Raw genomic sequence first — 27,061 nt, forward strand, 5'->3', positions numbered from 1 at the left:
GCTGCACAGGTACAACTCTCTTGCTAACTACCTCCTTCAGCTTACAGTCATATGTGGCATCTTGCTTACTATATTTGAATATTTGGATGCACCATGTTAATATTTTGCATAGTAAAGTACTAATAGTGCAATGTTAGCACTTAGTAAACTACCCCTTATATTATGTCTGCAGCAATCTACAATACTATAATTATTATTTAAACCAATTAAGTTATTATTTTTTGCTAATTACTTTCTAAATTTTTACTCTTGCACTTTTTCTTTGTAGGACTTCAAAGAGCATCGTGGTTGCTGGTCAATTTTGGTGCACAAGTCTTCTGCCTAAAGACTAGTTGTTTGGTCACTTTCCGACCTCACCAGGTACTTAGAATTAACGCTTGTCCAGATACTTCAATTTTAAGGCTCTATAGAGTGTCCCAGAAAAGTGGTAAGACAAAGAGGACAGAAAATATACAAGTTGACTTTCAAAGTGGATTGTCCTCCTATTACCCTTGGTGCTCAGGCCGCCTTTGGAAGACGGTTATCTTTAGTTCAGTTAAAGTTTGGGTTAGAATTCATCCACTAGCTGCCAGTTTCTTGTAACAACTACTATTGTTGACTGTTGAGTAGCTTCTGGCTCCCTGTTTCTCTTCTTCGATATGGGAAGTAAATGTTTATTCCTGTAATAGTTTCAAGATCAATCACTTGCGGCCATGACTTTAGAACCAAAATAGAATGAAGATGCCCCCATTGTCCAGTGTGATACGGAGTAAGGGGACTGTTTGTTGCCCACCTGGATAGTTGACCCACGTGTGAGAACCTTATTTGCTCTTGTACAGTGGGTCAGAGTGACTTTGTAGGTTGGCAGCTTGGAAACCATCAGAAAAACCTGCTTGGAAGGAACTGGCACCAAATGAGGTTAGGGTAAAATAAACTACATACACTACAGGAGAATGTTTTATTTCTATGTGAAGGCTCAATATTGAGACTATGATGGTGATTATATCAGAATGCTATTTTGTAAAATGGTATGAAAACCAGTCATAGATATCACAAAGTCTCTAAGTCTGTATATTTGTACTGTCATTCAAAGACCTGTCAAGGAGTTGAGTCTGCTGGGATGGAATCCTACACCAGAACCTACCCAGTAAGTCGGATTAGGAGCCCACATGCCTCTTTAAGCCACCCCTTCCTGCCTATCTCCACAAGGTCACAAATTATTAATGAAAAAATACACAAAAAATACCCTTTGCCCTTACAAATGTGCTCCTCATAGACTGATGCAGAAGCAAGCAAGTGGTGTTCACGTTATTTACTGACCAATTACCTCTCCTGGAAACATAGAATTAGATGGCAGGAAAGAACCAGATGGTCCATATAATATGCTCATTTTTATTCCTAAAAACCTCAGGCTCTATTTGAGTGCAGCTTTTTTTCAGTCTCCCACTGCGCCACCATAAGGAGAACGGATGACAACAGGGGGAATGGGATGTCATTTGGACTAGTTAAAGGCCATGTTGTATAGTTACACCCAGTCTAGTACACATTTAAGTCTTTTTAGGTTTTCTTATTATTGAAAAAATGAATGCACTCCCTGGTGCCCTCTGCACTATACCACTGTACAGAAAGAGCTCACCTTGCTTCTTGGCAGAAACGACTCTTGGCATAGATATCTGTAACAGTTTCAGCTAATAGCAGGAGATACATGTTCAAAGTCAAGGTAGAAGGCCGTGGTCTGCAATCCAAGTCAACTAGATAAACATGGCTTTAGTGGACTACAGTGGTTCAGTAGACGACATCAGGACTCTCGGCAGAGATGAAGCCATTATATAGAACATAAGGGATTTACAGATGTCTAATAAAAGACACACAACAGCTAATGAATGAAAAAAGATTTGCGGAATCTTCATGCAACATAAATGTGCATATTTTATTTATTATCATTTATTTATATAGCACCATTGTTTAACACTGTACAGGCAATACTTAGTCATTCACATCAGTCCCTGTCCCAGTGGAGCTTACAGTCTAAATTCTCTACTACACACACGAGGGTGCATTTTTTCCAGAAGACTATTATCCTACCAGTATGTTTTTAGACTGTGAATGGAAACTGGAGCACCCTGAGAGAATCCTTTCAAACCTGGGGAGAGCATTAAAAACTCCACACAGATAGTGCCCTGATTTGAATCGATCCCATGGTCACACCACTGAGCCACATCTATCTTGGCATATTAGATGTAACGAGAATGGTCATCTATAAGGACAATCCATTACAGATACTTTATATCTATTTACACATAACTTCATGGACTTTCCATTAATATGTGTGAGAGGAAATGTCCCCTCTTTCAGGCTCACGGCATCACAAAAGAATAAATGTTTTGTTTGATGGACCTTTCCATATCATACATTACTTCCCTTGTCGACAGCTTAACAAGTGACCTTTACAAAGACAATTTATCATCCACAGCAATTACACAGAGAGTTGAACAGGGCAGTCACTCACTATGTACAATGCCAAGGCAGAGTCAGTGGTAAGAACTAGCTTCCAGAAATGTGTTCTGGTTTTTACTTCTTATTGTTTTTTGTAATAAATTGCAGTAAAAATGCCTTCATGGCTTTACACTGTTTGCCACCCACCCACCCCAGTTCCTTCCATGTTAGTACCATTGTGCACGCTAAGCCCGGGTAGGAAACCTGCAGTGTTGATTGAAGATAAGAGACCAATGACAATCCAGAAAGGTGGAGTCGAGATCAAGCCTTCTGACAAGTTAAAATGTAGCAAGGTCTTCACTATCCGTAGTTGCGTTAGGTAGACCAACTCATCGTGGATTCATAGAAAATTTGTATCTGCTCCATTGGGAAGACAGCATAAAAGAGGAAGCCATACCAGCTTGTAGACAAGACTTTCCACCAAGGACACAGTATCCGTGAAAACCTCTTTTGTCATGTAGGCCAGGGAAGATTTCAAATACTAACAAGTACAGAGCTACGACCCACCCGATACAAGTGTGTCACCAACAGGACCCTCTGTAGAGGTTATTGTGTTACCATGTGAGTCAGAGCAAGATGCTATCATGTAGACAATCCATTTGGTTTCCTCCCCATTGGCATCTGAATGAATGACTCCTGTTAAGGACAGCCTGGCTCTGAAGGCAATGGTCCATGTCACATCATCAGACCCAATGTAATTTTTATGACTGATAGACTGATGGGACATTTGGAATCACTGACACCCATTTATCATTACAGGTCCAACAACAGCAATGAGCCAATGAGCTGGGTACACACTACAGATATGTTATAACTACCGATTTTACAAATGACTGAAGTTCCAATCAGTCTGCCGATACATGCCTACGCACTATACGATTTACCTTCAGATCTATGCTCCTCATCTGGTGCTATAGTCGTTTATAGAATGACAACACAATATTCATTCATTCATTCATTAATTCCTGTCACACTGATTAATCCCCTTGTTATAGCTACCAACGTGTCATTACAAAGTTCATTAGCTTCAGTGATTCTGAAACAAAATACTCAGTCTCAGAATGAACAGACAAATGATTCCATCTACAGCACGCTCTACATTTAGTCACCGGGACATGTCAATTGCCGTCATCGGTTGAAAAGACCATGACCCTGTAGACTCTATGGAGATTGTGATTGTGAGTGCATTCACACTGCAGGATCGGGAGGTGATTGGACAGAGATTTTTAGGTTTATCGACCAATCAAATGAACTGCCAATTGGTGCTTTGGACCAACTATCAGTCATTGTGTAAGTGTACACAATAGAGCAATATTGGGCCAACCGGTCGGTTTTCTGGTAATTGGATGAAAACACTGTAGATTGTACCCAGAATATGCAGGTGCTTTCCTGTCAGCTTGTTTAATCACCTATAAGAGCATTCCTAGGTCTGTTTAAGTCTCCTGCTTGGGTAGAGTTTCGTGCTGATCTACGAGCAAGGTGCATTTCAGCGATGGGCACCTGATACACTTTAGGGGCTGCATGGTGCAGACATTTAACATTCAGAAGAGACGCACATTATCCTTAACTGCAGTAATAAGATAAAACAATACATTTATCTGTAATGACATATCAAGTGTTATAAGGTATACCATACAAATCTGACAATAGAGCAGGAAGGAGCTGGGGGCCGTAGGGGAAAGCTCGGAGGCCGAATGTGGTACAAGGGCCCCCAGTTGCCCATTACTGGTGTAGATCATGGCAAAAGCAGGGAAGAAGACCCGAGTAAGGGGCTCAGTCTGCGTACGGAGTTTCTGTACTTGGACTGATACTGGCCGCATCTAAATCAGTAGCCGGTAGTAAAGGGAAGCGTTTCAGGCCCATGAAAGTGTGCACTCGGCTGCAGATATCATGTAGGCTATTTAATATAAAGTATAGAGCGATGTGAGTGAGGACTCTCAAGTCGAGTCACTGTATTAGTATACAGCAGGGGTCAGGGAACTTGTCTACCTTTTACCCCAAAATATATATAGATACGCCGACGTTACCCCTTTGATTTGAAAGGAAGGAAATCATATATTATTAATTATTGGAATTCAAAATTTAATTGAATCTATTCAAAATGTCTTTGAAAGCTTCAACTTCAAAACTTCAGGTTTCGGAGAAATGATGTTGCTTAATTTTTGATACAAGAGCATCAATATTGGGGCATTTTGATGTCAGAGCAATTTGGATACAGTCTTCAGCGTCCAAACGATTTCTCTGCTTTGTTTTTATGTTCGTTAGAGTGGAAAATCCTTGTTCGCAAAGGTAGGTTGTTGCAAAAGACAGCAACTTTTTGACTGCCTCCTCATGTGCAATTTTGAATGCCTTTGTAGGTGTTGACAGATCTGCTTTGTTTTCAAATGCAATACGTGCTTCATTATTACATTGAAGCTCAAGAAGTGCCTCTGCCAACCCTTGAGGCTCTTCTGGTACAACAGCAATTTCACATTTAAAGGGGTCTACAATCCAACTGACAGCATGTGAATCGGCAGCATTACTCCCAGGAATTGAATTTTTACCTCATTTGGGGTAATTTACCCCTGTTCCCTGACCACTGGTATACAAGGTTTCTTTTTTCTTATTCTTACAAAGACACAGTTTTTCAAAATGCATATATTCTCTTAAAATTCCATAATATTATTATTATTATTATTATTATTATTATTATTATTATTATTATTATTACTATCTGCATGCATAACAACAAAAGGCTTTTTGCTTCATTCTCCATAAATACACAATTCCTAAAACTCCATAGCCAGGTCACGACTAGGGAACAATCTGCTTGGTTTAGTATCTAATACGGGAGACCGGCCTCACTGAATGAAAAGGACTATTATATTAGCTCCAATTCATTATTTTATTTTTTTTAAATTAAAGTCTGCAGAACTTTCAGTTTCATATACCCAGGGGCCGTGTTTAAAAGCAACAGCCGCATAGAAAACAGCAAGTCCTAATGATCAAGTGTTTTTTGACCACTTTATGTGTTGCAGGAATAATTTAATATCATTGAGCATATCCTCTATATTCCGCGGCGGCCAGCTGAACCTTTAGCGTTGGTGTCTTTAAATAAATACAGCAGGGTGGAAGTTAAGTCCCAGAGATGAAGTTTCGTCTGCAGCCTCAGTATTTATTGTATAATTAAATAGCTACTGGGGTAATATTAAATTATACAAATCTCGCCTAGATTGACCAGGTGCATAGTTTAGCTTGTCATGGCATAATGACAACATGCTTCTTAATAGCTGCCTTTTCCTACTTGAATTTTAAATAACCTGATATATTATATAATAAACGCTTTATTCCCTCTATTTATTATCTAACAACAGAAAATATTTTTTGGTGTGTTTAAAAAAAGCTAAAAGAAAATTGTATTACATGTTAAAAGGAAAAACGTTGGTTATACAAGTCTTATTATTCATTAATTCCGAAACATTCTCGTAATGCGATGCAGTTTACAAAATAATGTGTTGCAAGTGGGCAGGGCCTGTTTATTGAGGACATAGGGATGGGATGAGATTCTTGTTTTTGCCAAAGATCTCTGAAATCCCATACAACAAAATATGCACAATTTCCACAAGTGTTGATCTCTGTCTTGTTCTGTGAATGTGCATGTGGCAGCACCATGCTGTGCTTTTAGCAGGATTCCTTTCTGTCCAATGGTTGGAAACATGCTCAGTGCATCGAAAAAAGTGTTAAAAATGCCCCAAAAACAGCATTTTGTGCTGCACTGTGACACAGTGGTTAGCATTGCTTCCTTACAGTTCATGGAGTAAATTTATCAAGCTGCGCGTTTGAGAAAGTGGAGATGTTGCCAATAGCAACGAATTAGATTGTAGTTATGTATTTAGTACATTCTACAAAATGACAGCTAGAATCTGATTGGTTGTTATAGGCAACATCTCCACTTTTTCAAAGCCGCAGCTTGATAAATTTTCCCCCATGTGTTTGATTCCAAACAGGGTTCTATCTGTGTACAGTTTGTATGTTCTCCCCGTGTTTTTATGTGCGTTTCCTAACGGTGTTCCGGTTTCCTCCCACACTTGAAAACCAGACTGGTAAGTTAATTGGGCTCTGACAAAATCAAGCCTAATCTGTGTTTGTGCATGTGGTGTGAATTTAGAATGCACTCTGCAATCATCATCACCACTGTTCATTTATTTTGCCACAGATGCCGCAGCGCTGGCCAGTTGGCCGATAGCCTACTTACCAACTTTAGAGATCTTGCCTCCGGGAGGGGAGATCTCGATGACACTCCCTGGGGGCGTGGCCGCATGAATTAGGCCCCACCCATCTACAAAACAGTGCCAATCTTGGCCTATTACAGCAGGGGGTGGAGCCAGGATGACTCATTTAGCCCCGCTCTCACACAGTTCACCAACAACGTGGGCAGGATGCGGGAGGTTGCCCTGCTACATTCCAGGGACTGATGTGAGGGTATCTCAGTACAGCGCTGTGTAATATGATGGCACTATATAAATAAATAATAATAATAATAATAATACATGCTTTGATGTAGTTTTCATGTATATATCATTTCTCCATTCAATACAGTGTGGCTAAAATCTTGAAAAACACATCCAAAAAGTGCATTGAAAATGCTTTTATTGTGCTTTTCATGTGTGTGTGTGACTCACTAAGCAAATCTTCAGTCTCCGAGTCCTGTAAGTACCCCTCAACCTCTTTCATCTTCTAGGCATATAAAGGTACTACGATATAACATTACATGCATATATCTAATGTGTTTCCACCTATAATCCATTCAGTACATTTTTAAAGCTCCAACTTCCAGGCCATGTGATATTTTGAGTGAAGTCACATAGGAAGAGGTGGCAGCTCCGATACTTTAACTCTCAAGCATGGTGCTGAGGTCAGATTGTGGAGCAGAGGACAAACCAATGGAAAAAGATCACTCTACATCCTAGCTAGCTCCTTAAGACACCGGCATTTTGCACGCTCACGGATAATATCATCTACATTTAGTAATTTTGTACTCAGAAGGGCAATGAAGAATTATCCAATCTCCCCTTCATAAATAATCATGAAAATCATGAAGTAGTTTCTGTTGTCGCCCATTGAAAAAGCTTAGGTGATTGTTTTTGTTATAGATAACATGAATTATCATGGTAATCTCTCTTAAAGGACACCAAACCTATTGAAGCTTTAGACCATGCCACCTGTATGTGGTGTTCTGAGCTCCTATATATTATCTTAGTTAAGGTTGGTTGGTTGGAGTTGATGTCTTAGGTATCTCCTGACGCTGATGTCAACATCTATACGTTTGGACTTCTCGTGCAGCCTTACACTGATTCAGACAGCATTGTGGTTGGCCTGGTCTTCTACAGTGGTTGTATTGTCTGGGCTCACCCTCTGCAGGGCTGTGTCTGCAGCTTGGGCTGGTATGGGCTCTGGTGGTTGAAGAAGAGCAGGATAGATCATCTAGAAGGACTGAGTTTTCCTCTATTTTTGGGGACCCAGCTATAGTCAGATAGAGTCACATTGTACCCTGTCTAGGCATAGTGTTTAAGGGGCACCCATGTCCAACATTTACTGGGTAGACCTCTGGAAATAACAAGGCTGTCTCCTTTAGCTTCACTCAGCTGGATTCTTCTTCAGAGTTATAGAGACCGAGAGACAAGAGACAGTCACCACCTGGCTGTATTGATACATATTGGAATGTCAAGGAGACATCAGTTCGGTAGCAGACCATCAATCTATGGAAAGGCTTTCCCTCTTACCTGAACCTACCACATCTCAACACCTCCATCACTCCACCTCTTGGGGCTCCTATGACCTTATTAAGTCCCTGTCACAATTCTGAATGAGGGGTACCTGCTAACGTTGACGCAGCTCAGGTAGAGGGTGCGGAGTCTAACGCATCCCCAGTCTTCTCCAGGAACCCCCGATAAGGAGGTATGGGTTTCGCTACTGGGGGCGCGCAGGTCGCGGTCCCTTGCGGAGCCGTATAGCGAGGTACAAGAAGGTAGTCAGGTAAGCCGGTTCGGTAATGTGCTGACAGTGGATAATGCAATGTAAATCCAGGAGAATGGTCAATCTAGCCTGGTCAGTGATTTGCAGAGGATAATGGTACAGAGGGAGAGTCCAATAGAATAGTCAGGCAAACCGGGTCGATAATAGGTATGCAGAGGGAGAATCCAAGGAGAGTAGTCAGACAAGCCGAGTCAATGGGAACACAGAGAAGCGGAGAATAGTCAAGCCAAGCCGAGGAAAACACACTGGATACGCTGGAGCAAGGAAGACCTAATACTCTGACACCAGCATGGTGTCAGAGTCTGCCCTACATACTGCTGAGCACCAATGAATTGCCGGCAGCGTGATGTCATCTGCTGCCAATGGCGATCCGAGTAGTGTCTTATTGCCTAGCAACGGGACGTGCTGCGCATTGGAGCCGGAAGTCTTGTGTGTGGTTGCCTGGCAACCAGACAAGGCGGAGGAAACAGAAGGCTGCTATCTCGAAGGAGCGGAGGGACGGCGCCTGACAGTCCCCTAGCACCTGTATCTGGGAATACCGTGAGAGAAGCTGCAAATCCCCATGATGCTGATGCCGGACACCCGGGGATGCACATATATTTCATAGCATTATATTGTGGTTAAACAGAGATGAGAGAAGATAAATTTATTATGTTATTATTATTATTATTATACTTTATTCTCAATGAGGCAACATATTACACAAAGCACAGTCGCTTAGTGGTTAGCACTTCTGACTCTCAGCACTGGGGTCATAAGTTCAATTCCCAACGATGCCCTTATCTGAGTGGAGTTTGTATGTTCTCCCCGTGTTTGCGTCGGTTTCCTCCGGGTGCTGCGGTTTCCTCCCACACTGCAAAAACATACCAGTAGGTTAATTGGCTGCTATCAAATTGTCCTTAGTCTCTCTTGGTCTGTCTGTGTGTGTATGTTAGGGGATTTACTCTGTAAGCTCCAATGGGGCAGGAACTGATGCGAGTGAGTTCTCCATAAATCGCTGCGGAATTAGTGGCGCTATATAAATAAATGATGATTATGATGATGATAAAGTCATAATACATATAGGAGCCTACTGATCAACAGGCCATTTTACCCGGCGACAAGGATGATGTTTTATTACTGTTCATCACGGTGATATAAAAGGCCTGATTACGACAATATATCACAAAAATATCGCCAGGGAAGCTGAGCGATAATCCTGAGTTGGCAATAACAGAAGAGATATACATGACGTAGCCCAATGCAAAGTCTGGGAAGGGAAAGTTTGGGAACTGGGGTTGAGGAGTTCTGGGGTGACCATCATCAAGAGAAACATTTTCAGATTTTTGATGCATAGGTGTACTACACATGTCCCGAATGCCTGTCATGTAACATGCATGATACTATCTGATCATGCGTGACCAGGCCTTATTTTAACTATTTTTTAAAAAACTTCTGGAAAAAAAAAATATTTTTTTTGCGCTTTGGGTATGCTCAAAACAGTGAGGTCTGACAAATCTCCGCTAAACTGCTGTTGGGGTCCCACCAAGCAAAGGTTACCTGGCCTTCTCCCGTCCCTGAACGCAGGCGTGCTTTCCACTTTTACATTCGGTATCCACCATTCACTTTGAACATACTCTGTTGGTAGTCATATTAGCAGGGAATTAATAGTTTGGTGCCTGTCCCTCCAAGAATTGCTTAGGCTGCCCAAAGATGGTGGCGCACACTGCTGTCAAGAGGTGAAGTGAAATGACATTGCCTTATAAATAAACAGCCACAGGCCCAACATAGAACTGCTCTGGCTGGTTGGCAAAACAAAGAAATGGGCTTGGTCAATAAGTGAGCTGAAGCATGACACTGGCATGATAATGTACATATAACACGGGGCTTCACCCTAAAGCGGCACATATCTAAAGCACACATGCTGTATGTAGAGCTAACAATCAGTAAGGTTTGGAGTGACGCAGATCCTCAATGAAGCAGCCAATAACGACAACAAATTTCACATTTCTTACAGTTGCCCCGAGCCAAGGACACCAGATGTTCTATGTTCTAATTTTAAATGTGGATCTGGAAAATGTCAAATGTTTTAAGCTTTGTGATGATATGGGAACAATTACATGTATGTGTGTGAATATTACAAGAAGCCTTTTCACATTGGATTACCCAATATTTTAAACTGCTAATCTTTAAGATTCGCCTGTTGCCTACACACAGCGGTGGCAGCCACTTAGGGATCTTGATCAATATTCAGGAGAATGCAGCCTATCCATTCACTAGGAGCCAGTGACATCACTGAGAATGCAGCCTATCCATTCACTAGGAGCCAGTGACATCACTGAGAATGCAGCCTATCCATTCACTAGGAACCAGTGACATCACTGAGAATGCAGCCTATCCATTCACTAGGAGCCAGTGACATTACTGAGAATGCAGCCTATCCATTCACTAGGAGCCAGTGACATCACTGAGAATGCAGCCTATCCATTCACTAGGAGCCAGTGACATCACTGAGAATGCAGCCTATCCATTCACTAGGAGCCAGTGACATCACTGAGAATGCAGCCTATCCATTCACTAGGAACCAGTGACATCACTGAGAGTGCAGCCTATCCAGGCACTAGGAACCAGTGACATCACTGAGAGTGCAGCCTATCCAGTCACTAGGAGCCAGTGACATCACTGAGAATGCAGCCTATCCAGTCACTAGGAGCCAGTGACATCACTGAGAATGCAGCCTATCCAGTCACTAGGAACCAGTGACATCACTGAGAATGCAGCCCTCAAATTTCTCATTTCACCAGTAGATTTTTAGCATTAAGTGTTGCCAGTCTCACCACAACCGCACCACACAGCAAAATCAATCTGTCCCCTCAGCTTTATTTCTTCTGTGAAATGCGAATTTACAAAGACAGCGCACAATGGAGAAGCCAAAAGCGCAACTCAGTGATTGTGTCGCCAAAATGTCACTCTGAGAAACAGTCTGTTGCGCCACGAGTTTCAATTTTGCCAGCACTGCTTTCATTTCTAGTCTGTTGTTATGTCTATTATATAGGTTCATATGTAGAATAGGCAACAATACGTAAATCATTAAATGATATCCACCTTTGTTAAATTAAAGTGACCTTTTTTTTATATAAGCATAGTTACGGTCCTGGCAAGCTTATATATTTAATTATCTGCACACCTGTTCCAGGAAGGAAATTGTCTGCACATATTCAAAAATTGAAAACACATTTTTCTTCTCCAAGTTTTCGAAATTTAACCTGTCTGCACGGAGGCAAAACTTGGGGATACTCACTTTGAAATTGTGATTGAACTGCCTGAATGACGTAACTTAGTCAATGAGTTCCTGCAGCTCTACTGTAGCTGTCACTAAAACATGACCTAATTAAATTAAAATTAAATTACGATTTAAAAAAATCATATAATAACTAGAGGCTTCAGGGGATAGATTTACCAAAACATCTAAAAAGGAATAGTGGGGGTGTTGTCCATAGCAACCAATCGGATACTAGCTGTCATTTATCTATTACGTTATATCATATGATAGCTAGAATCTGATTGGTTGCTACAGACAACACCTCCGTTTTTCCATTTTAGAAGGTTTGATAACTCTACCGCCACAAGCTTAAATAGAGATGAACTGTTAACTCCTTATTCATATGTTGAGCTATGTCAAGATGGACTTTTTATTTATTTTTAGAAAAACACTAATGGTCGGCTTTGATATATGTCATCGCAGTCAGTGGTGTGTAAAAATGCGCTAGTCCTATTTTTCCATATTGTACATTTTCTAAAGAAAATAGAGCGACGCTCAGACATGTATGCCTTTGTTAGACTCTTGTTGTCCCTAATTTTCAGCAGAGTCCTAAATTTTTTAGATTTTTTACCTGAAACTTTTAGGGCTAGATTTACTAATCTGCGGGTTTGAAAAAGTGGGAATGTTGCCTATAGCAACCAATCAGAGTCTAGCTGTCATTTTGTAGAATGTACTAAATAGATGAAAGCTAGAATCTGATTGGTTGCTATAGGCAACATCCCCACTTTTTCAAACCTGCAGCTTAGTAAATCTAGCCCTTTGTCTCTGAAAATGTCCCCATTGTATTAAATTCTGCCCAATTGCCCCATAGAACTCCTCTTCTTCTGTATTTTCAATGCAATCCTTAAATTTATTCTTACACTTTAGAATTAAGAGCTTAATATTATTTATTGGGGTTGAGTACAGGAATGTATCTGAGGGGTGAAAAGATTCAAACACTGTCCAAAAAGAAATAAATACCTTTCTGTGAGCCGCTTGTGTGAACTTCTGAGAGCTTTGCTAAGAAAAAAATATTAAATGAATCAATGAGCATCAATAAATAGAACTGATGAAATAGATTGTTTCCTTTAAAATGTGTTTCACCACTGTTTTTTATTTTTTTACTTCTTCTGTGGGTTTTTCCAGTGCAAATTAATTAATTTTTTACTCTTTTTATTTTTCATGTTATTCCAGTGGAATTACATTTACACAGAAGAACACTTTATAACAGTATGCACTCATTTCTTCTTGTTTTCATCTCTTGTATTTAACACTGTTATACTTTCTTTTATGTTGATTTATATTTTATTGATGCAAACAAATAATCTCACACTGCTCTATCCACGGGAGCCACAATGCTTCCCACTTAATACAGGCGGTCAATGGTTTGCTGTACTGGGCAAGTACTTTTAGACCTTGGGCAGGAACATTAATTGCCGGCCAGACTAATTGGAGCAATAGGAGGACTGGAGTGCCAGGAGAAGGAAGATAACTGGCACAAACGTCGATGGAGTCCACCTTTCAGATGGCACCCACATCACTGAGAATGCAGCCTATCCGGTCACTAGGAGCCAGTGACATCGCTGAGAATACAGCCTATTCATTCACTAGGAACCAGTGACATCACTGAGAATGCAGCCTATCCAGTCACTAGGAACCAATGACATCACTGAGAATGCAGCCTATCCAGTCACTAGGAACCAGTGACATCACTGATAATGCAACCTATCCAGTCACTAGGACCCAGTGACATCACTGAGAATGCAGCCTATCCATTCACTAGGAACCAGTGACATCACTGAGAATGCAGCCTATCCAGTCACTAGGAACCAGTGACATCGCTGAGAATGCAGCCTATCCATTCACTAGGAACCAGTGACATCACTGAGAATGCATCCTATCCATTCACTAGGAACCAGTGACATCACTAAGAAGCAGCCTATCCATTCACTAGGAACCAGTGACATCACTGAGATTGCTGCTTATTTAGTCACATCTGCCCCCCGGGCTGGCCCAGTAGTGGGCTGCCTTGGACTGGGTCACTGGGCTACCTACATTTTTTCCTTTTAAATATCCCTAATAGGCTGCTGAGGGTAGTCTTGCCCCATGGGCTAACGTTTACCAGCCCTCCCCTGCATGAAGACCATATCTACTGGCTGAGAGAGTGATTGGACAGCCAACATGCCGTCTTTCTACTCTTAGTAGTTGAGTCCCCAAAGATAAAGATTAATGTGCTGCTGTACCCAGGACCTGGGAAGTGATAGGATGGTGCCGGGAATTGGGAAGTGATAGGATGGTACCGGGACTTGGGAAGTGAAAGGATGGTTCCAGGAATTTGGAAGTGATAGGATGGTACCAGGAATTGGAAAGTGATAGGATTGTTCCAGGAATTGGGAAGTGATAGGATTATGTCCTCAAACTAGGAAGTGATAGGATGGTATGAGGAATTGGGAAGTGATAGGATGGTTCCAGGAATTGGGAAGTGATAGGATGGTTCCAGGAATTGGGAAGTGATAGGTTGGTACCAGGAATTGGGAAGTGATAGGATGGTTCCAGTAATTGGGAAGTGATAGGATGGTTCCAGGAATTGGGAAGTGATAGGATGGTACCAGGAATTGGGAAGTGATAGGATGGTACCAGGAATTGGGAAGTGATAGGATGGTACCAGGAATTGGGAAGTGATAGGTTGGTACCAGGAATTGGGAAGTGATAGGATGGTTCCAGGAATTGGGAAGTGAAAGGTTGGTACCAGGAATTGGGAAGTGATAGGATGGTTCCAGGAATTGGGAAGTGATAGGATGGTACCAGGAATTGGGAAGTGATAGGATGGTTCCAGGAATTGGGAAGTGATAGGATGGTACCAGGAATTGGGAAGTGATAGGATGGTACCAGGAATTGGGAAGTGATAGGTTGGTTCCAGGAATTGGGAAGTGATAGGAGGGTACAGGGAATTGGGAAGTGATAGGATGGTTCCAGGAAATGGGAAGTTATAGGATGGTACCAGGGAATTGGGTAGTGATAGGATGGTACCGAGAATTGGGAAGTGAAAAGGATGGTATCGGGAATTGGGAAGTGATAGGATGGTCTCAGGAAGTGATCCGATGACTGTACGGTCATCCTCTCTCACTCTATAATCTATCAGTTTGCCACAATAAGTACAGTAACTATAAAAAGTATATTCTCCCTGTAATATTTTATTTCCTTACATCATGGAATCAAAATAATTTGGGGGGAATTCCGACCACTGGGCAACAGAAAATACTCTGTAACATCAAATAAAGAAAAAAAATCTTGCACATTTTCTTAGTTATTGACAAATAAAAAACGGACTCTAGGTATTTACCAAATATGACTTTTTCCCAGCGGAATACTGTGCTTATACTTCGTAAATGTGGCTTCAGCTCTGAAATAAATGTCTGAGCTTCATTATAATCCCAGATCTTCTTATATTTATCTTGAGGAGAAAGTTGGCTGCTTTAACCGGGCTCTTTCCTGAGCATTGTTACATTTACTACAGGTAAGTTCATAGATTTCTTAAAATATCGTCACCCGCTCAGCTTATTTCAAACAATCAGAGCGGAAAGAGGAGAAAGGAAAGGACTCATCGCAGCCAACGTGGGCACCGGCAAATCCAATGAAAGTCACATCTATGCCCCAATTAGAATTTATTTTATTTTATTTTTGGGGAGGGGGTGTTATAGTTTTTATGAACTCCACCCAAAACATTTTCTTGTGGGAGATTTAAGTTATCCTTTAAGCAATTACATTTGTTTAATTAATAGTGACTAATTAGAAAAATAGTCTATTTATTGCTGTCCACATTGAGTCTCATATAGAGTTAGTAACGAAAAAAGCAATTTTGCACGGCAAGGGGAACAAATTTAAAATGTGCAAAAAGATTTAGAGTTGGGAGGGAACACGTTCTAGCGCAACTCTAAATTGCAATGTAAAATTAAAGCTGTTATGTATTAATGTGCTACATGCAGAAGAAGATGCTATTTGCCTGCATTCAAAAGCATTTGTGCCCCTTGCACTACAACACGATTTGTCCTGGAACAAATTTGCACCTTATTTTGCCTTTACTCCTAGTTGTAACTGAGGCCCAGGCACAATCTGGGTAATACATAGAATAGTTTCTATGAAAAGAAGAAAACAATTGCTAACATAGGAAAATAGAATTCTTAGAAACCTCAGTGTTGTAGGAGCTATAATACAGTATCGCGCAGCTGGTTATAAGGGGGAACATCAAGGCTTTATATAATCATTTGATGGTCACCGCAGCACAAATCACACAGCCAATAAACTGTCTTTATAATGAAGTGCTTACATTATATCGCACAGCCACTTGGAATGATTAGGCAGCAGAATCAGCAGAAAAGAGAGGTGACGGGGTTTAAAATGATTTACAGGCGCAGTGTACGAGAAACAGGTAACAGAACGAAGCCTACTCTCATCAGTTTTAAGACGTGACGGATATTTTGCGAGGTGCGTGTATGTGTACCGATAATGTCATCAAGTCGCTATCATGAAAGTGGATAATTAGTCTGAAACGTTAGATTTTATTCTTTCCAGCGTTTTATGAAATATATTAAAAAATAAATTAAGGAGAATTAAAATTATTTGGAACACAGAAGCAAAAGAATAACGTGTTAGTACCACTGTATCGTTGTTAATTTAACAGGATTAGTCCGTAGCTAAAGGGGCAACAATGCACAATAATTAATTTTGGGCCCAGCCTGTAAGATTAAAAGGAATTTACATTAGTGTCTGCTTAGAAAAAAACTAAATTAATTAATCTTTCTTATATGCAGGGCCGGATTAAGGGAATGGAGGCCCCTGGGCTAAGGGGCCCTCCATTCCCCCATGAGGCCCCTAATGTGAGCCGCCCGCCGACCCCCGGGAGGCCCCCCCAAGCACTTACCTGTCAGTGCAGTCCTCCTTCCGCGGCGCGCTGTAAGCTCCTTACTGAGGAGATCTCACGAGAGTTCACGAAAACTCTCGCGAGATCTCCTCAGTAAGCAGATTACTGAGCGGCGTCGGGGACGGAGGACTGCACTGACAGTGCTCAACCGCATTGATTGGGACCGATCAATAATGCTGCTGAGGACTTTGAAGGGCCCCCTGGATGTCCGAGGCCCTTAGGCTATAGCCCAGTTAAACCTCGGGTTAATCCGGCCCTGCTTATATGTACAGTGAGTATAAAAGTTTTTCAACCCCCGTGGACCTTTCCACATTTTGCTCTGTTTCCACATTAAAACCTGATGGATTTATTTTAAATTTATTCACAATAATCAGCACAAAGTATTCTATAATGCAGCAAAAAAAACATTTAATCCAATCATTTGTCAAAATTAGTTACCAAAAAAATGGAAAAAAAGTATGGTATTATAAGGATGGGCGGAAGTACGCTCTGCCTAAAGATTACTTCCCGTATGTAGGCCGATATAAAACCTTTATTTGATCAGAAATGAACAGTATAATAATTTATATATTTATTTATTTTCAGATATAAAACTGTTTTGATATTATTTACACAAATAAAGATGTTTTCAATGTATTCTATACATACAATGTGTTTATATAGTCTATCTTATTTGCATACACTAGTTCTGTGCTAGCTAGTAGCACGGGTTGGGTACGCTTCACCGATGTCCACTACTCCGACATGGAGAAGGCCTATAAAGAAAATCTGAAATTATGAAAAACCAATTGGAAAATAAACAGACTTACCTTCAACCCAACGCTGGAGATCTCCGATGGAAGCACCATGCTGACAGCAAGTGATTCCGATTGGAGAAGTGTTCGGCGCTGCAGGGTGACGTCATCACGACGTCTGTCAATAGAAATTTAAAGCTGCAATGTCGGGTTAAGTGTTTAAACCAAACTGTGCACCTAGGCTCCTTGGGGTGCCTCGGCGATTGCACAGGGGTGCCTTGGTAATTATTTTGGCTTAATGGTGCCTTGAAAAAATTATAGAGAGCCTAAGGGTGCTTTGGACTGAAAAAGTTTGGGATCCACTGGTTTAAACACTTAACCTCAGGGTTCCCCACATTGCAGCTCATGTCTGTTTATGGGCCTGCGCATTGCGCAATCACGCAAGACGCGCTAGCTACGCTAACGGACGTACATCCAAACATGGATCAGGCCCCAAATGTCTAACGTTATTCTAGGTTGATTTTTGTTTTTTAATCATTACAAATTCATCAGTGTACGACGTTCACAAAATCTATTTTGGGGGGATTTTTTTTTTTCCTCTGCTTATATTAAATAACCTACAAAAAATGCTGCAACAACCTAGCTGTGGGAACAGAGTTATTAAAGGATTTTTAAATACATAATGCCCTGATTCAGGTATTATTTCGAGAGACGAGTCATCTCGGTAAATACAGGTTGGACTCATGGCTTTCAAAGGTAAAACAATGGGCCCTTTATATAGGCCTAGAAGAAATTTTAGAAGCTTTTTCCTTATTAGCTCTGGTCATTAGAGGGTCATTCTGCTACCCAGAGATTTCTTTGATTTTTTTTTCCTTTTTTTTTTTTTTTATCAAAGTCGTCTTGAAAAGAATCTTTTACAAAGGAAGAGCAGTGTGTATAGGGTAAGTCTGAGAGGACAGGATCAGAGGTGTCCTTTGTGTACAAGGCAGGACGAAAAGAAGTTTCTCATGTATGCCAACTGTACCACTTTATTATGCTGCTTGATATATATAAAACATGCATTCATAGAAAGGGAACAACAATATGGTTTACCATATGTTGGTATTGCATAGTGCTACATATTTGCATATAGAATCAACACCTGTTTCCTTTTTGTTAGAAATCCGAGGGGGGGGAGGAGGGAGTGGTGGGAAAATCTTTCTGATTGGTTTGATGTCATATGCTTACATTTCTCATTACCATAATTATAGGATACATATGGTGATAAATATTTTTGTACGCTTGCCAAATTTAAATATTTTATTTCCTTGTGAGGTTAAAAAAAATTAAGTGTTATTTGCATATTTTTATTATATCTATATTTATTTATAAATTATTTTAAAAAAATAATGCTTTTATGTTTTTGTTTTTTTCCTAAATTTCTTTATTGAAGAATGTCAAACATGTACACATCGGTAAATAAATTAGAATAAAGATATGTTTATACATAATAATCATGAACCATGACACATAGTATGAGGAAAGCCGTCATCTGCGAGTTTCTGAAGCAAGCTTTTATGTTTTATATTAATATTTAAATAAATGTAGAAATAAAACTTACTATTCCAAAATATTACATTAAAATAAAAAAATTAAACTTATTTTTATTAGAAATTCGTTCATATTCCATATTTTTACGTCCTTAAAATTTTGCTTCACTGTTTCTTTATGTTTGACGTCTAAAACAAGGTTATTTTTTTTTAATGCATTTTGATTAAATGCATCTTGTCCTATCGCCTGCGTGCCGGCTCTCGTGAGGCACGATGGCTTTCTGTAGTGGAGGATTGTTCTGAATGATGTTCAGAGGACGTCTTTTTTGATGCATAATGATTTATTTGTAAAGAAGTGGCAAACGCAGGGCACATGGGCGACATTTAACCTGTGGGCCTAATCTCCGCAAGATGTGGAAATGTGTTTTTAGTACTCAGAATTGGTGTCAAGCACTATTTTGAAATGAGTAACTGAAGTGAGGCACGATCCACGCTTCTGGCTAGCAAATGGTGCAAAATAAACAACCTGATTTAATAATACAATTTCCCCAAATATAACACTTGCCGTCCCACTGTCCCCTTAGTTCCTAGTAACTAATACCATGAGTGATTTACTAGAATAAATCTGGAAAGCATAAACTCAATACAGAATAAATGGTGAGTAATTGGTGTAACATCCACGCAGCCATCACCTGAGAAAACTAGCACCCGTACAATCATTGAGGGTGATTCTAAAGGGGTAGACTTACTAAACATTCTAAAAAGGAACAGTGGAGATGTTGCCCATAGCAACCATTCAGATTCTAGTTACCATGTATCTAGTACTGTCTAGATAATGATAGCTAGAATCTGATTGGTTTCTATAGGCAACATCTCCACCTTTTCTTTTTTAGTAAATCTTCCTCTAAGTGTGAGCTTGTTGCAGTGATGTCTTGAAAGTGTACAACTTGTAGTGTGTAGAGCGATCAGCAGTGACTCCTGTCGTTTCACAAACATAATGTCCGTTACTGGCCCACTACAAATGGGAAATATTTAGGAGAAAATAGTATATTATGCCAGCCTGGATGCAGCACATCAATGGTCCTATGTGTCGTGCTGGTCTTAATAGCTGATCTTGCAACTTTGTGAAGATTACTTTATTTAACATGTTTATATCGGTGGCTTAGTGGTTAGCACTTCTGCCTCACAGCACTGGGGTCATGAGTTTGATTCCCAACCATGGCCTTATCTGTGTGGAGTTTGTATGTTCTCCCTGTGTTTGCGTGGGTTTCCTCCGGGTGTTCCGGTTTCCTCCCACAATCCAAAAACATACTAGTAGGTTAATTGGCTGCTACCAAATTGACCCTAGTCTGTGTGTTTGTGCATGTTAAGGAATTTAGACTGTAAGCTCCTATGGGGCAGGGACTGATGTGAGTTCTCTGTACAGCGCTGCGGAATTAGTGGCGCTATATGAATAAATGATGATGATGTTTAATATGTATTGTAGTCAGTTTACTGTTTTATATTTGAGTCTGCTTAATCAGCGGGAAGTGAATATAAAATGTTACACATTAATATTTTCATTGTGATTGTTTCTGCAACTTGTTACATTTTATTTGGTCATGTCATTGTAATCTCAACTGCTCCATCAGACAATTAGCAGTGAGGTTACAAAGGGAGCTTTGTGTTTTTGGCAGTCATCGTATATAACTTGGATCTGGAAACTTAATCTACCTGCGAGGAAACTTCTTGAAGGTCCTGGAGTGATACAAATCCAAATCTTCTGTCGAAACATCCGCTGTCACCTGTTCCTGGTAACTTTCCCAGTCCGACAAAAAACTTTAAGGTTGATGTTAGCAACTTACTGTGTCCTCTGCGGTTGTATTGTATCTAGAATAACTCCTGTCAAATAGAACAATTGCAGATCATTATGCGCTTATTATACAATAACATCGTAAGATTTCTGAAATGTAAAATAATATTTTGCAAATAAAATCACATTAATAGAAACTATTAACAAATAAAAATATTTTGTGTTTGTAGCTGCACTAGATAAATGTGGGTACAGCATTATTTTAAAAAATAGTATTTGTATTATTTGTAGGAAAATGTTTCTTTTAAATTTAGTCAAAGGGGCAATGGATATTAAATTAGACCCAAAAGAGGGATTTAGGGGCAATGCATCACAATTCAGAGGCGTGCCTTGGATGGGTAGAGGCGTAGTCCAGGTAGATGTCTGAACTAAAATGTCCTGATTTCCAAATTGGGAATTTTTAGAGTTCTAAATGGCTAATAATAGAAAATGAGACTTCTGATGGAATACAAACATTTGTAGAGTATAAACACTCTCCTAGGGGCAGGGCCATCTTAACAACATTATGGGCCCCCGGGCAAAGCAGTGCACCGGGGCCCCTAGATATAGAAATAGATATATAGATGTATACAGATACAGATATAGATATAGATATAGATATATAGAGATAGATAGATGTACTTGCTCAGTGACCCTTGTAGGTTTTCTTTGCAGGTTTTTTTCTTTTGCAGGATTATTTATTCTCATTAAGAGCCGTGTCTATGGGGCCCCCTTGCCCATGGGGCCCCCGGGCAGCTGCCCATCGTGCCCAATGGAAAAGATGGGCCTGCCTAGGGGTAAATGTATCAAGCTAAGAGTTTTCCGGCGGGTTTAAAAAGTGGAAATGTTGCCTATAGTAACCAATTAGATTCTAGCTGTCATTTTTTAGAATGTACTAAATAAATGATAGCTAGAATCTGATTGGCTTTTCAAACCCGCCGGAAAACTCTCAGCTTGGTACATTTACCCCCTAATCTAAAGATAGACTTGATAGTCGCAATAGTCAGTGGTGAAAAGAACGAGGATGCATAATCATTTTTTATTTTTATTTTTTTGCAATAGTGGATGTTTTACGACTCATTCTTCAACATCCAAGCCCAAAAATGTTTAATTCTGCAAAGCAATGAGAACTCCAAATATTTCATTTCTGAAAGTATAAAAGTGCAGTGCAAATTGCTTACATTGCGCATATGCAACCATCTTACGGGAAAGTGCAGAGATCTGCTGGCCAAGCTGGTGGCGTCTTCATGGGGCAAAAATGTTGCACATTTGGATGGGAGGAACAGGTGAATCAGGGGTGCTCCTTGTTGGGCGCAGGGTGAGCATAGGAATTCACCTGCTCCTGCAACCACGTGAGCATGCAAGGATTCGTTTTGCAAGGCTAGATTATTTAAATGAGATAAAGGGGTTGAGAATGCAGATTTAGGGAAATGTTTCCTATCCTGTGCGAGGGTCCATGCGTGTATTTTATGGATACTCAGGTTGTCACAGTAATCACCAGTCACTTTCCAATAAGTTGGCATTAAAAATGGTGGTTGTCCAAAACAACTGGTAATAAGATGGAGTTTGAAGTGATGTTTCCATGATGCGAATACCAATTCGGATCTGCAGTCATGGAAAGGTTGGAGCAGATTTATTTTCCTGGGGAGTTAAAAAAAACCAGGATGTGGACATGCACCTATGAATGTATCACAGAGACAATAATGTACATCTGCACATATAGCAAAAACTCTTACACTTTCTAAAAAGACCGTTCGAATATCCTGAATTACATTCCTCATATATGCATGTTATAGATATAAGACACCCACACATACTCATATCAAATACACATAAAAATGGTATATAAGCCTGACCCGAGAATAGCCCATAAACCACAGGGCACAATAAACCAGCAATAGAAGAACGGAAGGGCTCTACATGGCCATCTCATGGCTACATTTGGTTGTGGGGAGATGTCACACAATATAGCCCTATGTGTGAGCTTTCATTTATTCACTTCATACTTTTTATTTCATCTTTAAAAAAAAACAATATACCCTTTATATGTTTCCTCTCTCATTATGGTTTTGGACTGCGCCAAGGGATTTCGCTACATTGAATATGTTCGTAGAAAGAACCATTTCCCTTTTGTCTGCGTAAACAGGAAGTGTGAAGTTATATTTGTGTGAAGGTTCTACTCTGTGTGCTGGTGCCTGTCTAATATATGTATAATATATGGGGTGGCATGTAGAGGTTACATATAAGTAGCTGACAATATTATCATATTGCCATCATTAATGCATTTATAGTATGTTTTCCAATGTAAATATTGTCACAGGCTTGAGTGATATTAGATTTCAAATTAGGGAAATTCACTGGACAAAGCAATGGATGCTGGACATGAACTGTTAATCAGATAACACAGTGATGCCCTCAGACCATTTCATGGACACTATATATTTACATCAATCCTTTACTGTCTAAATATTTACCCCTTATAACCCTGATTATAGATCTGGTGACACGGGAAGCTGAAATCTGACACAGTCTTTTCTTCTCTCCTGTCCCATGTTCAGTGTTTCAGAAGAACAAAGCCGGCCATTGTTGATGAATGGAATATACAGTATATCTGCATTCTTCCTATTACTTCCTGTAGTGTCCGGCCTTGCAGACCAGTTTGTTACCAATATCCCTGGTTCTCCTCCATTGCACCAGCAGGAATAAAAGGTACTTTGTTTTGCTGAGAAGTCAAGTCTTAGTTCTTTTTTTTGTTGTTGTCGCTTATAGTTAAACGCTGAACAATAACCACTCTTCTTTAAAAACAAAATCCTACAGATTTGCAGTTTGATATAGAAATGTAGAATATGAAGGCAGAGAAGAAGGAAAGATACGTGGAGTGAGCCACTGTCTGCTTTGTAAATTATATAATCTTCTACCGATATAACGTTGATTTCTTGATGGACATTTCTAACAATGGCCGCAGAGATCAACTGCAGAAACCATGTAGTAGAGAAATAATAGGCAAAATGCCCTAAATTTGTAACAATCGCACTGGCCATTTATATGAAGGTTCTTTACATAGCACCTTGGACTTGGTCAATGCCAGAACTCACCTAGCCTAGGACAGGTGCCCTAATCACAATATTTTTTGGGAAGCAGGAGTCGTTTATCTGTGATTACTGTTGCAGATGATGACCTGACGCGTTTCAGTGAATCTATTAATCTCATCTACTATGGCTCCTATTTATTAATATGTGGAGATAACACAGCTTATTGCAGAAATAGCAAATCTGTTATTGCTACAATTTATTGTTAAAATGTTATATAAGTATCACCGGGATATTGACTGGCAGTGGTTAGAGGAGTCTTACTACTGTGCCAAGCCAGACTCGGTGGATCTGCGCATGTGTCACCCAGCTTACCCATTGACATGTTCTTGTAGAAAATGCCACATTTTCGCTTTACCGCTGTTTTTGTGGGATACGCCTTTATTGTGCGTATAAGCTACAATGGTCTCCTCTTTCTTTTCTAATGCATTCACTTATTGCCATGCCCGATAATCCAAACATGTACTTATAGTCTTCCCAAGACCACTCAAGAGTTTATTACAATGGAACCAAAGTGCTCCCCAAGTTCTCGATTATACACAGCAGGGTGATCACCCCAAAATTTAGAACAGTTTATGGCTAATCTGCAGAGACCTACATTAAAATGCAAAGCTATATCCTCACCATAAGGTGACTCCCAACCCATAGAGGGAGCAGAGGAGAGCACCCCTAAAATGAAGTACTGATTAGCTGATACATCAGCCTACAACAGAGTCAGCTCTGCTTTCACTTTTTGCCTTAATCAGTTGTTTAATCATCTTACTAGGAACTTGTGTATCCCTTTATCTAAAATGTTTCTTACTATATAGTATTATTATTGAGGGTAAATGATTTCTTAAAACTGCACCCCACATTGAGATTAAATAACACGGCACAGTTAGCTCACATACATGAAATATAAAAAGTCCACATACCTACGTTGAATTTGCAGGTGTTTTGAGATAAAGACAGATATCAAGATAAATCATGTCAGACTTTTTTCCACCTATAATGTGACCTTGCAACCAACAAAATTCAAATGAAAAACAAATGCCCAATTTTTAGTAGAGATAAGTGAAAATAAAAAACTATAATAACCGGTTGCATAAGTGTGCACACCCTTACACAATGTTGCTTGTTGCTGTGTGGATTCAAAATCATGTTCAAATGTACTTAGCATACACCTCCTAGCAATGAAAGTGTTTGTGGTTAATATACTGATCGGCTGTACCTGTAGGATCTCCTTTCTTGGTTACATCCTACTGGGATCACCATGGTCTGCAAGGAGCTTTCAAACCATCCACCGGATCGCATTGTTTCGATGTATCAATCAGGTGTTAGGTATAAATTAGTTTCATTAGTATCACATGTACCATGGGACATTGAAGTCCATCATCAATATGTGGAGACAATGTTGCTCAACAAGGACCAAAGTTGATGACAAGACAAGGAGAAAACTCATCAGTGGGGCTGCCAAGATGTCTATGCCAACATTAAAGGAGCTGCAGGAATTTCTGCCAATAACTGGTCCCTTCCTGCATGTGGCAACAATCTCTTGTATTCTGCGTATGTCTGAGCATTGGGGTAGAACATCCAAACCCATAAAAATTGTAAAAAAACAAAATACATTCAATCACCTCAAACCATGTGGGAAAATGCCTTATGGCCTGATGAGACCAAGATCGATCCTTGTCCTTAATTGTGAAAGATCTGTTAGGTGTAAAGACGACATAGCTCATCACCCAAAGACCACCATACCTACTGTGACGCCTGGTGGAGGTGGTATCATGCTTTGGGGGCTACTTCTCTACAGATGGGGCAGGGGCTGTAGTCAGGATAGAGGGTATAATAAATAGCTCCAAATATCAAGATATTTTGGCACAAAACCTGCTGGAATTTATCAGGAATCTGAAAATTAAGATTACACCTTGCATAATGAGAATTCAAAGGACTCCTCCAAGTCAAGCAAGGAGTGGCTTCAGGAAAGGAATTGGCCGTAGTCCCTAGGTCTGTGTGTATGTTAGGGAATTTAGACTGTAAGCTCCAATGGGGCAGGGACTGATGTGAGTGAGTTCTCTGTACAGCGCTGCGGAATTAGTGGCACTATATAAATCATGATGATGATAATGATGACGGTCAAAGTCTTGGAATGGCCCAATCAGAGCCCAGACCTCAATCTCATAGAAAACCTGTGGAATGACCTGAAGAGTCATTATTTCCGGCAGTGCTGCTAATGGTCATCATCTTTGTGTATTTTAGCCCTTCAGTAGCTGCCGGACTTACACCTCTTAAGTGGCATACATGGCATCAATGTCTAAACACGGCTTATCTCCAGAGCACACACTACACTTACACCGTGAACACTCCCGCACCGGGCTCAAATTCATCCTCAGCTATTTATATAGCTCCACTAATTCCACTCATGACCCCAGTGCTGTGTGGCAGAGGTGCTAACCACAAAGCTACCGTGCTGACCATACTATATTTTTACCGTTCCCCTTTCCACCTCTCCAGACCTAATTAAATGCAACTCTATGATACACACAAATCTATATAAGGACGCATTTCGGTACATATAGAATAAACATACGATGTGCTCTAAATGAATAAATAAAAAACTCTGATCTCTGGAAATGTTTTCACTATATAGAGTCTAACACTAGAAACACTTTCACCGAGCGACTTAAAGCGCCTGAAGTTAGGGTGGTTGCACTTCCCACGGAACGCGCCATACAGCCAGTAGTCTGTACACATTACAATAGACTTCACACCTTATCACAGACTACAAAGGGGCCGTGGTCTGGCAGATCCCCTGCTGTCACTTTTTGCCTCCACTCCCTTTGATGTAATGATATGGGTTCCCTGCTTTCATTATTCTGGCCTCTGTTTTTTTTTAACTGTGCAATTAAATCCTACAGCTGCAGCAGCTTCCTTATCCAACTAGAGTTGCTTTTGACCCACCTCCATGAAAGAGGATTTCTTTTATCTTCTGCTAATTGTTGGCATGAGGCGTTGCAATAAAACAAGAGGCCATTGATTTATGATTTAACCCGCAGGTAGCTTGTAAAGGAAGACTGATGGAAAAGTCTGTGCGAACTAATGTCCGTCAGCAGCAGATAAATGCATTTACAACTTGTTTTCTGTCTTGCGTGACATTTAAATCACTGGTGTTTTGTGGGAATGGCAGAGAGGGCTGGCAGGTCCAATG

The 27,061-nt window shown here is 40.3% G+C and overlaps 1 long non-coding RNA gene across 1 annotated transcript in view; it reads left to right on the top strand.

Annotated features, from left to right (window-relative positions):
- Window positions 1–23,479, top strand: part of LOC142098889 (uncharacterized) — a 71,390-nt gene extending 47,911 nt beyond the window's left edge. Inside the window, exons 3-4 of the long non-coding RNA XR_012678448.1 lie at window positions 269–360; window positions 23,344–23,479. This is a non-coding gene — a long non-coding RNA (uncharacterized LOC142098889). The remainder of the gene's footprint in view (window positions 1–268; window positions 361–23,343) is intronic.
- The last annotated feature ends 3,582 nt before the right edge of the window (window positions 23,480–27,061 follow it).

Source organism: Mixophyes fleayi, chromosome 8, assembly GCF_038048845.1.
Source record: "Mixophyes fleayi isolate aMixFle1 chromosome 8, aMixFle1.hap1, whole genome shotgun sequence".
NCBI classification, from domain to species: Eukaryota; Metazoa; Chordata; class Amphibia; order Anura; family Limnodynastidae; genus Mixophyes; species Mixophyes fleayi.